This window comes from Neolamprologus multifasciatus, chromosome 20, assembly GCF_963576455.1.
Source record: "Neolamprologus multifasciatus chromosome 20, fNeoMul1.2, whole genome shotgun sequence".
In the NCBI taxonomy this organism is placed as follows: domain Eukaryota; kingdom Metazoa; phylum Chordata; class Actinopteri; order Cichliformes; family Cichlidae; genus Neolamprologus; species Neolamprologus multifasciatus.
The window spans coordinates 7,338,812-7,356,437 of record NC_140458.1 but is presented as its reverse complement, the minus strand read 5'-3'; the positions used below and the strand labels follow the sequence as shown (position 1 = coordinate 7,356,437).

Below are 17,626 nucleotides of genomic sequence, written 5' to 3'. Positions count from 1 at the left end.
TTCATGCTATCATGCTAACATAAAGAATAAGCCTTAAAGAAATGAAAACAGATTTTTTTTTTACCCAAGCTTTAGTTAAAAACTAACACACACAGGTTACAGATACACTTGCAATAAACTGTACAAAAGATGGACCTAGCTTCCAGATCACAAACAATAAGCCAATTTTATCTGATGGCCACCAGATGGCGATAGCACAGGTTGCAAAAAGACTTCAGGTCTCATGCTAGGTTTTAAAAAAGGAGGATTGGCCTTGGTATGCTCATTACATAACAGCTTGTGACCAATAAGCTGCCAGCCAAAGCACTTCACAGCCAGACACACCCCTCCTTGTGAAAAACCGGTTTTTGTTGTTTGTTTGTTAAATCAAGATCTCAAGGCTTTAACGCAGAACATCAGAAACCAATGGATGATGTCACTGTAGCTATGTCCGCCTTTATCATCGATGAGTTAGACCCTTGAGATACATTTTTCCCACCACTGTAGGTTCAGTCAATCAATGTAACCCATCAGACATACATATTTATGTAATTCAAGACCTGCTAAAGGAACACATTTGTGTTTTATTGTGTCCTAATTTGGAAAACCTTCTTTTTCACACAACTGTAGGTAAATGTACAGTACATAGTATGATCCCTATCCAATCCCGATCGGAATGAAACCTATTAGTCACATGATTAAATATTTATTAAACTCTATCGTTAAAAATCCAGACGCATGGCAAAAGGCAAGAGCATAACATTAGCACTATTATTTCCTAGGAGGAACAGCAGTTTAATCCAAGTGTGGGGAGTGATCTGATTAAAAATTAATTGGACAATTTTGTAGTAATAATTCAGATGCACTCATGACAAAAACAACCAAAAAAACAAAAAAACAAAACAGGAACAGAACATTAGGCTGGCTGTTTTTTAGAAGCAAAAGAAAAGGAAGCAAAGTCTGAGAAAGAGAGTGCAAGAAGAAGATTTACAGTTCTTCTTGGAGTGATGGAATATTATAGAGTAAAAGAGAGAAGAAAGAAACCAAGAGCAAAATCCCTTGTGCTTCTTTGCTACAGTTAGACTCTTCCACTGTGTGGTCTCAAGCTGTGTGTGGAGCATAAGTTTCTTTCTGAAGAAGGGACACGCAGGATGTGCTTTGAATACGTCTTCACTACCACTGCGGGCATCAAAGCTCATTCTCTCCACCACTGCTTAGCAGGGGGTACACAATTAACCTGACGCTGCAGACTAAGAGAGTGAGCACAGGATGTGATATCTACATCAATTGTCATGCCACTTGTTTTGGTTTTTTTTTTTCTTCTTCTCAAAACAACACTTTGACTTTGATCAGAATCAAGTCTTGTATTATGCATCTGTCCCTTTTTCTTTGTGCAGCCCAAAATGCAGAAACGCAAGGCCAAGATGTGCCAATGTCTGCCAGAGTCTCTGACAGAAGTGGTGAAATCCAGCAGATGTCTTATCCAAACCAGAGAATGTTGACAAATCAAACACAAGTCATGCAGTAAATGACAGACTCCAAATGAGATCGACATTAAACTACCGTGGGGAGCTTAAGTCAGTCACGTCTTCCAGCAGAATATGTAAATATGTAATTTTACAAATTGTAGGAGCGATTCTCTTGTTGGCTCATCTGCTCATAAATATTTTGAAATAGTACTCTCCATCATTATTTTAATTAACAACTAAAAACTTTTTTTTGCATTCAAATGTATTCACTAATTTACAAAATACACACACACACGCATACAGACACATGTAGAAAATAAAATGTAGAAAAAAAAATCCAACTCTCATAATAGCAAAGAGAAATATTCCCATAGTGAAAGTAATGAATTTTTTGTGGCGCATCCCACACATCCCACACGCTGTAAGAGCTTTTCCTATTCAAGAAAAACTTGAACAATATTTTTTATGACATTTTCATTTGGAAGTGTTAAAGGAGAGCCGAGGCAGCTGGGGAATAAGACAAAATAAAAACCCACTTAATTCAAAAATATTGTAAATTAAATTCATTGTTATTCATTCCCTAAGGGGATAAAACAAGTAATGCTAGGACTGCAGATCAGCAGGATAATGTTGTTTTAAAAAGTGGTGGTGAGAATATTTTTTAATAAAGCGTTTTGAATTTCTTGTTTACTGGATGCTCAACACAACTCAGTACTGTGGCACTGTGCTCTGCAGGAAGGCACAGGCAGGTTTTTGGAATTTTGGGGCTTCCAGTCATCCTTCATGTACCTGCTAATTTGCTTAAGCTGAAATGGTACCGTAATTGACGCATGTCAGTGGTACAAGTAAGTGCTAAGGCATGGAGAAGCATGGCTATCTATTATGTAACTCTATAGACTTTTTATTGGCACAATGAATGTAAGGAATTTAGGTCAATGAAACAAAAGCTGCCGGGCTTTGAATACACAACAAAACCCCACAAAAGCCACAAGCCTGCGGTCCATGTTCCCAGAAGCTATGAGAAATGAAAAACCCCAAATTCTAATAAACATAAAGAAAATACATCCCATTCCTCCCACTGGGTCAAGCTTGTGTAGATGGGAGTGATTACCCCTCCGCCAGAGCTTTTATCAAGCTTGGGAAACCCACCCCAAATCTATTTTCACACAAGGCCTTGAAAGATCAACTGGTTTCAGTGTGGACAACAGAGGGTACTAACCGATACCACAGAATTCCCGCAACTATGTGTAGATACAACGCAGGGTCAACAAAAATCAATCTCTTTTTCTCTCTCGCACTTACACACAAACACATGCAAATTACCTCCACTGCCCAAAGCAAACTCCTACTCAAGAGCCTCTAACAGGGTAGCCTTTGTGGCCCGCCTGTCAGCTTGCGTTAGCCTGCCACATCATATCTCCAGAGACAGAAAGAGAATGAGAGAAAGGGGGAGTGCAGCGACTCTCAGCTTCCTGCTAGGTTACAAGGCAGCACATCACTGGCCTGCCAGGGTAGTAGTACGAGGCATGTGGGACACAATGGAAGCCTTTGTGCCTTGTCATTCGGCTATTAGGCACTCTCACACAGGGGGAGTGTAGGGGAGCAGCTGGGGAAAAGGGGAACTGCAGTTCAAGGATGGAGAATTATTAAAAACAAAGGGAGTGAAGGCGGACAAGGTGCACGAAGTGGGTGACGTTTGCGCGGAGGATTAATGATGATGCATGGGACCACACATGGAAACCTACCATGCTTGTCTCATTTTCCCTTTTAATCATTGTTCAACCACTCCATGCATGCCTGTGCCGCCCTTTCTGTGGAGATTCATCAGCCTTGGCAGATCCCCACGCGGCTCTTCACACCTATGTTTGAGATCACTTTCTGAATTGCTATCAGGCAATCTCTTCTGCATCTCTCCTTTTTCTCTATTCCACTGCTAGCCACTTAACCTTTTATTTGCTCTAATAACAATCATCTGCTTTCAAGGGATGTCTGCATCTACCTGTCGCTATAGTGCCACTCCACCTGTCTTCTGCCGCGAGGATAAAGGCAAATACAAGCCAAGCCTTCTTTTTGTGTTTAGCTGCCATTAGTTTTCAGGTCACATATTGAGGAGCAGGAGGACAGGCTTAGCAGATGGGTACACAACTTTTCTGCTTTAAAGTGCACAATGAAATTCTAAAGCAGAACAAATCCTTTGTAATGTACTTTTATTTCGAAATACGAGGTGCTTCGGATTTATTTTTAAAACATAATTACAACAAAAGCCTAGAAGCATGCTAGCAGCACTGAGACTGTTTCTACATAATCCTTTATCACAATGCTAACACAATTTAGCAGGTATAATGCTGACTATGTTCAATTTCTTAGAAAAACTGTGTTAAAATGTACCAAATCACACAACCAGCAAAGCACAGTTGAGGATGACAGTAATGGGTTTTTTAAGCATCTCGTCTTGAAAGAAATAACACCATCAACTGAAATTTCATCTGGGGTAAAGTGTCTCACGACAATCCATCCAACAGTTCAAGACATGCCATTGAAAATAAGATATAGGCTAATAATTTCATGTGCTGCCTATCGATTATCACTTTGATAGGCTTCATCTTCTAGTGACCAAAGTGGAACCAAGTCTAATAGTTTACGTAGTATTTTAATCATCAGCAGACCAACAGATTAGCCGTTAATCTGTTGTTCAGACTGGTATAATCATGAGAAAGAAGTTAGGTTGACTCAAAAAAAAAACTTTTGGCAAAATGAGAAACTTCAACTACAGAAACAAATAAGCTTCCAAACTTTGTACCGAGCACTCAGGTAAAACTATCCATCTTTGTTTGTATCTGCTAAAACCCTGCAGCTCGACTTGGCACACCAGCATGCTCTCGGTTCACCGGGGCCAAAACAATACACTTGCAATACAGATATTTACCCAGGCATCCAGTAAACAGGCAGTTAAATTACAATATGCTTGCATAGACACAATGCTCTTCCAAAATGAGAGAGGAAGCAATGAAGAGATGTCACCAGCAGGGGTGTCAGTGGGCGTCTAATGAGGCAATTCTCTGACAGTAGTGCAGCTCCAGAAATGGTGAGAAAGCCCCTGCCATCTGCTAATTACCACCTTGTTAGGTTCATTTGGCAACTTGGGACAATTGAATGTCCTGCCTCATTCTGTATGACAGACAGACAGAGGAATCACCAGATTTTTGGAAACACAGTTGTCTATATTTATACTAAAAAGGTAGAGGAAAATGAAATAAACACTTACGGCTCATTTTGGTTTCCCTTTAGAGAGCAACAGGCATACACACATGGTGGGTTTTGCACCAGTGGGCTCATCTTTCAGTGTCATGTCTGCCCAATCAATGTGACATGAATAACACCAGCATTTCTCCTTAAACACCCGAGAGGTGTGGATTGTTTCTTGTTTTAGACCAAATCTTTCGCTCGTGTGGCCACTGTTTAAGCTGAGAGCTGTACTTTAATTGGCTAGAAAAGGGAGTCTGTGTGAAGTCAATTAGTGCTGCAAAGCTCAAGTGATTAATTGTGGATGGAGGAACACTTTGGGATGAAAAATGTTAGATGAAGGAAATCAATGTCCCCAGTAGCCCTTCTCCCTTCAGGTTAGATAGATCTCTCTTGAAATCCAATTAGTGGCACCATATCTTAACATAAGGTCAGACTGCACAGTGTGGGTGTTTTGGCTGTAAAATAACTAATGGCCAGGTCAGGGACCTTTTTAGACAAGATACATGTTTCAATTTCAGTATTTCACCTTTTAAAATCAAGACTTTTCCAGAATGTTGAATGACAGGATTTATAGGCAATAAGTATCAAATTCCTATTGATAAGAGAATTGGAGGAAATGAGATGCTGGAGAAGGGACTCATGATATTATGTGAGCTTGGTGTGCCACAAGGACAGCAGCATTATCCCTGCACCCTTGGCAGAAGTATGCAATGAACTCTTTTAGCAGGTAATTGAAAGGAATAGTCATGCTACAGATTGAACGCGGGCTTAATGTTATAGGTTTATTATAGTCAGTGTAATAATCATCAGTGCACTTGGCAGTAGACACAGATGGTCTCCCAAAGCACTCGGCATTCAGAAATGTATTCTTGGATTCGGGTGGCTTGCTTGCAATTGTTGGCTGACTGTACTAAATATCCATTACTTACATGTTTGAGATGAAACTGGCTTAGTGCAGTCTTGGCTCATTTAACAGTCTACACCTATTATATTGATACATAGAGCACGTGTGCATGCCATATCAAAACTTCAGTGGAGCCAGTCAGTCTGTGTAGTACGGTGTGATGAATTCTTGCCAAATGAGGTGACTTCACATTAATTCAAAGTACCCTGTCCTCCCCAGTCAATAGCTAAGCACATGCAATAAAAGTAACAAGCATTTTTTTTTCCAGGCAGTAAGAAGTGACCTTGAAATTGTCCTTTCACACATACACACACTCCTATCTATAGATCTCTATCTCTCTATATCTATATCTATATAGATATTTATAGATAGATTTATACACATATACATACACGTATACATACACGTATAAAAAGCTACAGGCATGCCTTTTTGGTTGCCTTTTGATTCTTAGCTGAGGCAGGGAGGCTAAGAACAGTCACAGTCACCTGACAGTCATCAGAAGCAGGTCTTCTCTTCTCTCCTGTCCTATCCCCTTTCTGTGATATGGAGCAGACTGACAGATTGTGGCATTAAACTCTCCTTCACCCAGTATTTATCTCCAGCCACTTCTCTCAGAAAATGATTTCTTGGCCCTGCAGTCTGCCAGATCCACTGCAACTCAGTTGACACACCCACCTCTACTACCTACAAGTGCATCAGCTATTGGAGGTCATCCATACCAAAATCTCCTGGGAGCAAACAGCTGTCCTGGAACATATTAGAAATGCATTTGCTGCTGAACCAATATAACTTTTGATTAAAGGTTATATTAGTTTGGTCCACACAGAAATAGCTATTGTTATATCACCTAATCCTACCTTTGATTGGTGTTTCATGGTTTCACTGACAGCTTATTTTGAAGTTATCCAGTGATATATGTTGCCATGTACTTCAGCTCAGGCTTTTGTACAGATAATCATGGTTCCCAGAGGATGTATCCTAATCACTTTCGAGATTCACTGACTTTTCCTAACACCTACGGCAGAAAGCCATGAAATTTGTTTCAGATATTTGTGATTCCCACAGGATGTTTTTGGTGTAACCATGACTTTTTAACACAGTGGCAATATTATATAAAAACCCATATTTTCCTTAATCCTTTAAAACAAACGTAGGTCCCAGCAGCCTTAGCTTTACTTCCTGTTCTGGGCTAATTAGTAAATGCTACAATTCTTCCATTGTGGGAGGATATACACTATGTTAGCAATATCACAGTGAGCACAACATTAACACTGAAAACAAAGCAACACTGTGTCGAAGTACAGCATGACAAAGCTATCATTGTGGCTGCAGACAGTCTTGTTACTTCAACTGATTACATCATGGTTTAAGCACACAAAAAACTGTGTTACCATTCACGCCATGTAAACATTGGAATTTCTTACATTCAGCTTTGGATTTTAAGAAATTGATGTCCATTTTAAAAGATCATTTCACATCAGTACAATACCAGTTGACATAAAGTTATATCTCAATTAATGGCATGAATTTACTGGAATTCAGAAAGCTATTAACCAACACATAATGTACCAGTGGATTCTCAAAACCCAGTTCAACACCAAAAGAAATTATTTATCCCATGAACTTAAACCTTATTGATGTATTTATTGAAGAATTCAATTTAAGAAGTTTAAAAAGTTAAATCACCAGCACAGTGATTGCAGACCATTTATTTAAAATGCTAATCTTATATTTTGTTTACAGAACAGAGACTGAAATGTTAGAGTCGCTGCCGTGTAACCTTCTAACATTACTGCAAATAACGTAAATTTCAGAATAACATAAGACGGATATGGTTGAATGTTGAACTGTGAATTCATTTACTTTTAATTCTATGAGCAGATTTGGATGTTGATATTTTCGGTGCTTTGCTAAACTGGAAGAATTTCTTCCCTTCGGCTGAAAAGCACACCTTGAGTGAATAAATCCTCACCTGCCTTTATGAGTCAGGTGAGTGACAGCATTATTGTGGCAGCTGCAGTTAATTGTCATCTTCCTCATACACTACAGTTTTTGCAGTGTCTGTGGGTGTCATTCTTCTTCAGCAAGTAATGACAGACTAGGATGTGCTGCCCACCCCCCCTCCCCCCCCTCCCCCCCCCCCCTCCTCAGTTCCCTCCTCAGAAGAACTGCATACACTGCCTACAGTACCTAACGGTACAGAAGAAAGAAATTGGTACCATTGTGTTTTCAGAATTTTAGTATCAAAAAGGAGAGTAAGTATCAGTTTGGGATACCTAAGGTACTTTAAGGCTAATCAGTAGATGTCACTTAAATTGCAATGTTAAAAGGTACAGCTTTTGTAAGTATGTCTGTGAAGGTTCTCAGTCATCCAGGTGATTGTAGGTCTAAGGAACTTGGAAAGAAAAGGACTTTTTTAAGTTTCTTGAAGATGTTTCACCTCTCATCCAAGAAGCTTCTTCATTTCTAAGAGCAATTGGTGGAGAGTCCCAAATTTGAAGCCCTATGGGAGAGTTCCCAAGAGGGACATGGATCCCCTATTGATCCTCTACCTAATCACACTCGAAGACGAGCCAAGGTGTGAAAACAGGTGTGGGTCACAATCAACCAAGGTTTCAGGTGAACCCATTGTGAAGCCTAGCCCCACCCTATCATGTGATTTACTGAAGTCAAAGGGCCCTGGATGTGAGCGGGCATCAAGGGAACTCAAAACTGGATTATAGATGGCAGACAGTTGGCGTCTTAAACTTAAAGAAGTCCAGACGCTTTACTTTCCAAGCTTCTGTAAGTGCACTTTTTACTTCAGGTTGGCTGCTTTTTATCACTCTGTAGAGTAAATCTTACACCGAGTTCAGTGTACTGGCCAAAAGCCTATGGAAAACACCGTAAGGACCTCCTTTCACAAAGATTCAGAGAAAAAGCAGGGAAGAAAAGTCAACAACGGCAAACTTTTAACAAGCTGTAGAGACCTCCATCGTCCACTACAGCAGAGGACTCAAGCGTGCTTTTCCAAAATTACTACCAGGCAGCAGACCCATAAAAAAGATGACAGCGAGAAAAGAACAGGTTTTTAAACAAGGTGTCGTTTAGAAACTTGTTGGTTTTGATATTTTTCATTTCTACACAGCACTTTTACTCTGAAAGCACAGCTCCAAAAATTCTTACAGTGACTCAACGAGGGTTGAGGCACTCAAATAAGATACAAATTCTAGATAAAAATAAAATGCACAACAGAATGAAGGTGTGTGTGTGTGTGTGTGTTAAAAAGAGAGCCTTCAAACACATTTCTTCCTCGACCCATTATTCATCTTGCTGATCTACTATGTGGAGGCCAGAAAAGAAGTAGCTCCCTTCTGCACGCTACATCATCAAAAAGCCTTCTGCTGTTTGCTATCTTTGCAGTTTGAAACCTCCGTCTGTCTATCCACACACAGACACACGCATACGCCTATTATAGGCCCACACAACCCACAGACAAACGAAAGCGCTCCCTCGCACTGCACGCGAGCATGCATGTGCGCACTCTAACAAATAATAGCTTCCAAAGGGGTTTAATGAGAAACAAGAGATCAAAGACCAGAACAATCTTTCTCGCCCCATCTCTGGGATAGTCATCGTTACATCTCGCCGCATGGAGAGGGAGACAAAGGGTTTCATTGTCATCAGTGGATCAGAGAGAAATGAAGAAGCGACAAGACGAGAGATCGGTCAGCTTCCTATTGAAAAATGGGAATGAGAGGGACCAGATGGAAGGATTCTCATACAGATCTAGGTGGTCAAAACAACAACAACAACAACAAGAGTGGTGGATGTTGCAAATACATGTATGTGATTTGCACGCTAACAATTATCAAGCTCCACCAACCACAGACATTTATGATTACAGGAGGAACTGGCGTACCAAAAAAAATCCACGACAGGTAAAGGACGATGCACAAGATTTCCTAAAGTTGTAAAACACGTGCAATCTGTTTCTGCTTCAGAATGCACCAAAGCGGCAAAAGTAGCATCTGCAGCTCTACGGATTATAGTTCTACAGAGCAAGTAAAGTGATGCGCTCTTAGCCTCAATAACTTGGGCTGTCACTGACAATATGCTCCCTGATGCATCAGGGAGAACCCCAGGGAAACAAAAAGTCTCTCCGTCTTTTCTCCCTTTCTCTCTTTCTGTCTGACACACACACACTGATTTTGATTTTCATCAAAGAAAAAAAATTCTACAAGTACTCTAAACATGTGGCAATGAAATGTATCAGACGCCTAACATTTTGTGTGATCGTGAGAATGCGGTACAAGAATTATTTACAAGGGATGTGTCATGACAGAGGATTTTGCCAAGTTCCTAAACTTTGGACATTTGGTGATGTGTGATTTCGTATGTTTGCATACAGTGTGTATGCAAACATACGAAATGTATGTGCGTGGGTGTGTGAGCGTGCGTAAAGTTGTCTAAAATGCCCTGGGTAGTCAGCAGTGATGTTTCGCATGTCTGCTAATAATATGCACAGCCAAGCAGAAGGTGTTTTGTATTGGAAAGCACCGCCCGAGGAGCAGCAGTTGCTGATTTGATGTGTGCATCTTGTTGCTTGGCTGACCCAGATGCTGTCTCGAGTCTCGACTCACATCTTCAAATGGCATGTTGCTGACACGGACACACACACCAGAGCTGTATCTGCATGCATTAGTGCCGAATCAATTGCATTTATTAGTCAGTAAGTAATTACTCAATAATTAGGAAAGCTATTTAAAAAGGGAGAGTGCCAAGAAGTTTTATTTTCTATGCTTAATGAAATTTTGACCTCTTCTGAAGTCTGTAGACTTTTATTAACATTGAGTAAGCAATTATGAAGCCTCAGAGGTGATTCTGCATAATGAGTACTTATGATTTAGTTATTTTAAATATTTTGATGTGCCTTTGTCTGCTCTTGAGAAGGATTTTTAATGAAGAATAACAACTCATTAGCTCTTAGCTGGCTGATCAGTGCATCCCGAGTAAACTTCCTCAACTTAGGCAATCATGTGACATGCCGTAAAGCTTCATAACAACAATTAAAAAGAACTTTTGCTCTGGTCATAAGTGATTATAACCACACGTTTTACTTAGACACATGAAAATGCAAACTCAGTTTACTGTAACCTCTTCATGTACATCGCTATGTCCTTGACTGCACCTTCACTCTTCTTCATCAGCATGTGCTGTCACGAGCAGCTATGGCTAAAAAGCAATTCCAGGTCCAGGGAATGATGTATCCCCTATTTCTGGCAGACAATCACAACCTGATCCTTGTCGTCCATCTCCAGGAGGCTATGCTGGGAGGGTGTGCATGAAGAGAAACCACTCTCCTACATTACTGTCATTTATCACGTGTAGCAGCCTGGCTGCAGAACAGGACACTCAACTATCACTGAAATGAGTCAGCTAGTTGAAGTTCAGTAATCTTAGCCCACCGCTCATCTTCCATCACTCATCCGTGCGTTTGAGGTGTTCATACGATGTGTGTGTGGAGAGATAATTAGAATTATGGAGCAAGGTTGTTATTGTTGTTGTTTTTTTATAGCACATATACACAAGTGTAGGTGTAACTTAAGTGTAGTCATGCCTACAAACATCGCTTGGCCACTAGATACAGATAATTCATAGACTAAATGTTTGTAACTCTTTGAAGACACACGAGGGGCTACTCAATAAACCTGGTGTATGCCCTGGGAGGAGAGGGCAACCACATCAGTCACTCAAAGCAGATGAAAAGGTTATAGCAGCCAGATGCCAGCGAGCAGATATGAAGAGAATCAGAGAAGCAAAACCTCCCTGCAGCTGCTGAATGTCAACTAAATATTTATCTCGTGCCATTTTTGAGGCCGTCTCTGATTTGTATTCTTTCCCTTCCACATAGCAGACATTGATTATGTTTAATAAATAATTCCTCCACATGACCGACGGACTGATGGATTAGGCATGATGGACGTGGTAGGGTGTGGCGAACTAGAGCATATCAAAGTCAACATCTGTGTCCACAATGTCGTCACACAACCGACAGAAGTAGAGGTTGGCTGAGTCTGCCAACACTGTCTCTATAAACACTGCAAAGTATGTGGGGAGATCACAGTGTAAGAGGTGGGATCAAAAGATTCTGAGACTGTTCCTGTTGTGCACCAGTGTGATCATACACATTCAAAAATAACTGCGCTGGGATAGAACCATGAATGACCTCATTAACATCTGGATCTGTGTTTCACAGGTTTTTGTGACCAATTTCAGGTGCTCGTTTGTCTATAAAGGTCTGTATAAACAGGCCTGGGGTGACCTTCATGTTAACGGCCAAACAATTGTGTGCACAGTTAGTCTGCAAGACAGATGAAGAGAAATAAGGCTAGAAGCATGACCATCATTTGAGATTTAAAAGGTTACCCACCATGAATTTGTGGGTCCAATAGCCAAAAAAGAGTCATAATGTAATCTTATGTAATGTCATAAACGTTTGGCGTGACTGACCTGAACTGTTATACATTCCTTTATATAAACTTCTACATATACCAACTTTATAGGCTCACCACCCTTTTCCTAGACGCTGGTTTAGCTCCAAGCAACTTGCATGTGCACACTGTATGGATATGTTAGCATATGCATCTGTAGGTAAGTATCAGACAGAAGGAACGCACATGAACAAAGCACTCCCTCTAGGGTGCTTTGCAGTGGGACAGAAAGCTGCTAAGACCATATACCGAAAAGAAAACATACGCGTTTGTCAGATCCACCACCAAATATCACAAGCAGAGCCCTGAGCCACTTTATTAGCATCTTGAAGGTGCTTTCTGTCGGGCAAACAGTGCACACGGAGAGCATGGCAATAATGACACCCAGCCTGAGTGAATGAGTCATGATGTTGTGTAGCTCAGGGACCGACCCAGTCAGAACTGATTTAATAGAGGCGAGTCATCTCCCAGTTGATATATACAGTTGGTTTCTGTTATTAATATTATGTCACAGAGATAGCTTGCCAGAACATTCCAGTGGGGGGAGGTGGGAATTTGTTAGATGATTCTTTCCATGTGAGTTTTCCAGCTAACTCACAGCTTTGTTCTCATACTTTGTTCGTCGTACCAGTTTGCAGTAACACACACAAACTAAGGTTAGATCATCCCTCTGAGAGCTAAACCTTACAAAGTGCGGCGTGATTTCAATGATGACCTATGGGGTGAAGGGTGAGTCAAAAAATCTAACTGATACAGCGGGCCAACATGGACCACACACCCCCTGTGTTATTTCAGCTAAATGTTAAATGCTGGAGGACACGACGACCCCAACCACAACACACCAACATACTCCCACTGACTCTCAATCATAATTATCTGGCTTATTTTTTTCACAGACGATCTTCTGAAGCATCTAACCGAAGATGTGCAACGCGAACATTACACATGGTTAACCTGAGGTCAAGAATGTGGAAGTTTAGGAAGAACACAGTCATGGTGACGGTTCAAAACTGTTTATGTTTGCAGGTCCATACGTAAAAGGTATACTCCTGTGTCCATCTTCAATGCGCCCTTGCACAGCCCGAGTTGGAAATGTGCTGTGATGAATTTGGAGACAAGCATTCCTTGCTTCTTTTGTGCTCTCCTCACACACTCCTCAATGTTTCTTTTGACAGCTGAAAGCTTCGCCATCTCTTACCGTGGAGAAGCATGTCTTACGCTGAAACAAAACAACTCTGCTCTTGTGTTTCAAGTGCTATGAAAAACAAGTTTGGTGCTGGCAGCACTGAAGGGGCAAAGAGAGAGAGAAACCGTGTGACGGTGCAGAGTGAAGGCAGGAAATCCACTTTAGTGTGGATACCGCCAGCCTTACTTTTCTTTACCTTTGATTTTTTCCAGTCTTCAGTCTCACAGGGGAGCTTAAGTTAGGGAACTTATTTCAGTCTTAACTACGGGATTTCGTCTTAAGAGCTCTAAGTGGAAAATAGCAGTTATTATCCATCTGCTTGAAAAACAAAAAGCACAAAAGATGATTTTTGGTAATTAAATCTTTAAAAATCTCTGAGAGAAAAAAATAAGACCACACGCTGCAGCATATTGTTTGTCACATATCTTATTTAACATTTTGGTTTCCATTTAAAGACAAACACTTAATGTAACACTGGAGAAGTGAAATGCAGCATAAAGGTGGAGTGTCACTCATTTCATGGGTGGGTGGAGGGCGGAGGAGTAGATGCAATACCGTCATTTTTGTTTGTGAACTCTTCACATGTAACGGAGCAGCCGATTACGGACAACAATCCCAGACTGAGAGAAATCCATTAGGCATAATAACTAAAACAGGAAGCGCCTTTATTGGAGCACACATCCCAGAGAGTGAGGAGAATGAGGATAGCAACCATTTCTGAAGACAATGATAAATTTAATTAGCAGCGTGATACAACTGGAGGGAGATTCATAGCCCTCTGTATGGTAATCCGCTTTCCCTGAGAATATTTCTGAACAGGATTATAAACGGAGGAACAAGCAAAGAGTTGGCAGCAGGATGAGGACCAGGCTCTGTGGCAGGACATCGTTCAGTTGATGCTGGGTTTTCCATTAGAGGGCAACTCACAAGAGGCTACTGCCAGCTGTCTGGGATAGCAGATTAAGTGAATCATTATGAAGCCCTATAGGAAGCCAGCACTCGTGTCAGATTTGAGGAATCCAAATGGGACAACAAAAATGATTTAAATTGCGTATCCTCAGCAAACAGTATGTAAAACCTGACCACTCTCATATGGTGCAAACATTCTACATTATTACATACTTTTATACACATATAAATATATTAGCTCTTCACCTTAGGGGTTCACGTTGCTTTCAGTGTGACTGACAAGTTTGCCAGGAAGCAAAGGTGCGCGGTCTATTAGGGCCGATGAAGAGACAGCATGCTTTTGCAGCGCAAACCATAATTTTCAATTATAATAGTGGATTAATGGCAATCAGCACACCCAGGTGGTGTCTGTGATTAGCTAATCTACAGAAGCATGCATAATGACATCTGTTCCACTCCAAACCTCATGCTAGCCTGTTGTGGTTAACATTCTGTAGCAAGCAAGGGATTGGGAGGAAGAGGAGGAGGGGAGGTGGATTTATTTCTGAGAAAAAACGAATTATTAGAAAAGTTCCCTAAATTTTAGGACACCAAAGGTAAGGCTAAAAGTCTATAACTTCACTAGGACCCCCCCCCCCCCCCTTCCCCACCCCCCAATCAATATACATAGGAGGGAGAACACAGAGGTCAATTACAAGCTAAATTGGCTCTGTTGGAATAGACTACATCACAATATTTTGGCCTTCTCTGCTCCAGTAAATCCCCACTTGGGAAACGCCTGCATATGTGCAAAAATCAAACTTTGTCACTTCAAAGACATTCTGCCACTTAATCAAGGCACCACTAAGCCGGCCCAATTATGCATTTTTTCCCTCTTTTCAAACCATTTCACTCATAAATGGACAGACAAAGTTAAACGCTCACAGCCAATCTTCTTAATAGGGAGGGTGGAAAAGCTGAAACCAGGCGCTAATTCAGAGGAATAAATACACTGTCAATTAGCCAGCAGAGGCGGTGAAGGAAACACCATTACAGAGCAGTTCTCATCACGCAGCCCTGCTCAGACTGAAGCATCACTCATTGTTGTGTTAACGACTTTTAACTAATTGTCTCTAGTTCTCAGGGCTGCTTTGACTTTGTTCACCATCTGTAGATCAAATGCAATGAAACAGTCCCGTACGTGCACTGACAGTGCAATTAACCCACTGTGAATTTTACAAGGCTTGAAACTCTCTTCAATTTATGGTTCACTTCACTTATTATGGAAAGGCTTTTGACCCCTTGACTTCTCCTATTCTAGTACAGCAGAGAGTGAGAGTGTGGACTGTCTCATTCATAAAATGACATTATAACTGAAAATTAAGCATACTTCAGCTCCGGTTTCTTCAAACACAGTAATTATATAAACTTCATTTAGCAGGTGTCAGGATTCAAAGCCTTTATGACTACTGTTTTATTTAGTCTTAATTAGTAAGATTTCATTGGTTTTAGTGAAAACAACAAATAAATAACACAGCAGCGACAATAAAGGGGTTAAATTAAGCAACTAAAAACCTAGAAAAAATGTCTGTGATGTGATAAAGCTGTATGTAAAGATGCTATTCAATACATGGAAAGCCAGGAGAAGAATCTGGAAACAGGACAGGCAAAACTGTTAACAAGGCCAGATGTTAATGTAGCTGATTTGTCCAAGACCAAAGTAGGACAGAGTTTCATAAAGCTGGAAGGGAAAGGAAAGCATATCTGTCAGTCACCAGCCAAGATATGGATGAAATCCTGCTAATCTCACTGAAAGATCTTAAGACAGAGACATCACAGACTGCTCCTAGAGAAAATATGGCTAACTGGATTTTCATATTACTCCTAACACATGGGTTTTACAGTTTGGACAAAAGCCAAATTAAGTGGGGAAGCACTCCACTCTCCTAGTGCTAACGATGGAAACACAGAGGGAGATTAATGAGTCCCCTTGTTGCAAGGCTATCCCATTTTAGAGAGCTAGAAGTGCTCTCTTAAAGAGGGGTACAAAAAAAGCTAGAACTACACAGACAGACCAGCCGCTCTGTAAGCTGAACTGTAACATTAACATGCCCATAATGTTATTACAACCCCGTAATAAGCTAATGCTTATTTATAACATTGATTCATCCATCCATTCAACTGATTTGGGCTTGTGCTTATCCCAAGAGCAAGAGAAGGGGTACCACCTCGACCGGTTGCCGGTTCGTCACATTTATGCTTTCATTCACACCTTAGAATCACCACCTGACCCAGACCAAGGAGGAAACCCGAATACTCAGACAAAAACCATGCACGTACAGGGAGAATAAACCTCACACAAAAAGGTTGGTCTCGCTGGTCTGCAGACTGAAACCAAAGACCTCCTGGCAGTCTGTCACCATCAGATGACAGTAATACTCACTGTTCCATCTGTGTACAACATATTGTCACATATTGTATTGCTATCAAAATATAAATTATCCACATACTAGAATGTTGTCAAAAGTATAGAAAAAAAACTTTTGAAGAGGAATAAATAAAACTTATACTTCAGACTGAAAGTCAAGAAAACCTATCAAAGCAAGGCCCCAGAGCTGTAAGACACACACTGACATGAAGTTGTCTTATTGATAAGTTGGATTGCGGTTTTATTTTATGATCCCCGGGTCAAATAAAAAACTGCAAAGAAAAGGATCCCTCAGACTGATAAAGCACAGAGGAGATAAAAAGATTGCTTTAAAAGGAAAAACAGACACAGGTTGTAAACACGAACAACTGAGGGAGCAGCATTGCTATTCTCTAAATGTTGTTTGTCTGGGGCCATGCCAGGAGATGAAACAGCCAGTGATTGATGCCACTTATATTTGTCCTCGCCTCCTGCCCCCGGCACAATCACACTGAGAATGTTTTCAAATAAACATAGGCTCAGATTTATGATATTGGGGCAGTGTTATTAAAAATGACAAAAGTGGTTTCAAGTTCTTGCATGAAAGAAATCGACACAGTAAGACAAGAAAGAAAATGGATCTATTTAATTCTGCAAGTCGGTATTAAGTCCAGCTTGCTTTAGGATGAGAATAATAATAAAGAAGAAAGAAATATATAAAATTAAAAACACATATTGAGTATTTACACTTTCAGCGCTATGATATCATTATCTATAAAATCCTGCCTACCAACACTGCATAGATTCATCAAAACCCACATGGCATTTAGCTGTTTGGCATGCTTCCTGCCTTCAAGCTCCATATAAATATTGGATGCTGTGCACAGAGCAAGAGATTCAGTATACTGCAAAGCTGTCTGATAGAGCAAAGACAAAGAAAAAAAAAAAAGAAAGGAGCAAATCAAAATACAGATGTCAGAGCTGGCTGTCCATTTAATTGAGAAAAAGGAAGTCCTCAGTCACTTGTAAGAAACAGCCTTCAAGTACATCAGAGTTGTGACGTCAGATTCG

The 17,626-nt window shown here is 40.7% G+C and overlaps 1 protein-coding gene across 4 annotated transcripts in view; it reads right to left on the bottom strand.

The window, feature by feature from the left end:
* The window catches only part of magi3a (membrane associated guanylate kinase, WW and PDZ domain containing 3a), a 113,144-nt gene that overhangs the window by 43,677 nt on the left and 51,841 nt on the right, over positions 1 to 17,626 (bottom strand). The window lies entirely within an intron of this gene.